The sequence below is a fragment of the Corvus brachyrhynchos genome, unplaced genomic scaffold, assembly GCF_000691975.1.
Source record: "Corvus brachyrhynchos isolate BGI_N302 unplaced genomic scaffold, ASM69197v1 scaffold20, whole genome shotgun sequence".
NCBI lineage: Eukaryota > Metazoa > Chordata > Aves > Passeriformes > Corvidae > Corvus > Corvus brachyrhynchos.
The window spans coordinates 170,177-171,256 of NW_008235735.1; the positions used below are offsets into that span (position 1 = coordinate 170,177).

Here is a 1,080-nt window from a genome sequence, read left to right on the forward strand (position 1 = left end):
TGTTGTCTGTTCATGCAGTTTGCTTGGTAATTCTGTATTTCCCTGCTGAAAGATTTGTCTTTGCCTTGAACAGCAGCTTGACTCATGCTGCGTGTAACTGGCTTATGTTTTATCTTCACATTTGCTCTCCGGTCACCATGCACAACATTTCCCCTGAGATTCTCCTTATAACAGAGTAATATTCATGTAAAACCTCCCTTTCTGTGTGCCTCATATTACACACAAACTCTCACAGCCAAAAGACACGCGTGTCCAAGTGAGTGCTACACACAGATGTGACACAAAGACACAGAAGATAGAACTTTTCCCTTGAGCTCATGGACAGGCTCTTAAGGCCTTTGCTGTGAAGTTCCTGCTGCAGCCCCTTCTCAAGGTGCAGAATCCCACCTCTCTATATACAGGACATATATCTCTGTATCAGGAGTCTACAGTCACCTGAAAGGGGGTTAAGAGCAGCAGAAAACATTTCATACAATAGCTCTTAATTGACTACACAGGAGAATAACTTTCAAGACTCTGTATATTCCCTTCCTCTGAAACATTCTGCTATTTGTTATCTTACCTTCAAAGACACTGCACGTGTGGGAACACAGGAAGCCATTGTTATGCATCAGACTTTGTGAAAGGTGTATTGTGAATGCAGAACATAAATTATCATAGATGTGTGCACATCATAGAATGGAACTACAATACATGAAAGCGATGCTCAGTGTTAACCAAAATTTCAGTCACAGCTGTCTAATTTTGAGAAAGTAGAGGATGTGTGTTGAGCATCTTCAAAGCTAGACTGTGCTTATTCAGTGTCTAAAAGGGATCTAACAGCCGCACTGTAGGCATGAAGGACTGTAAAGCCAGGGCTTTAGTACTCATATCCAGGTTGAGGTCTGTCAGAGATCACACACTGACACCCGACAGCAGAACCCTCCGAACTGACACTCGATTTACCACTTTTTCGAAGCAGGCGGGGCCGCGGCGGAGGTGGAGCCGGCTCTGCTCGCTGCGGGACCGGCGGCTGGGCCGGAGATGCGCTGAGGTGCCGCGGGCCAGGCTTTCTGCTGCCCGCACACCTGGGAGCGGGGC

General features: G+C 46.6%; 1 protein-coding gene and 1 long non-coding RNA gene across 5 annotated transcripts in view; one reads left to right on the forward strand and one right to left on the reverse strand.

Moving 5' to 3' along the window:
* Window positions 1-1,080, reverse strand: part of LOC108446133 — a 115,400-nt gene that overhangs the window by 54,733 nt on the left and 59,587 nt on the right. The gene's annotated exons all lie outside the window — the stretch shown is intronic.
* The window catches only part of PDE5A (phosphodiesterase 5A), a 106,988-nt gene that overhangs the window by 54,138 nt on the left and 51,770 nt on the right, over window positions 1-1,080 (forward strand). The gene's annotated exons all lie outside the window — the stretch shown is intronic.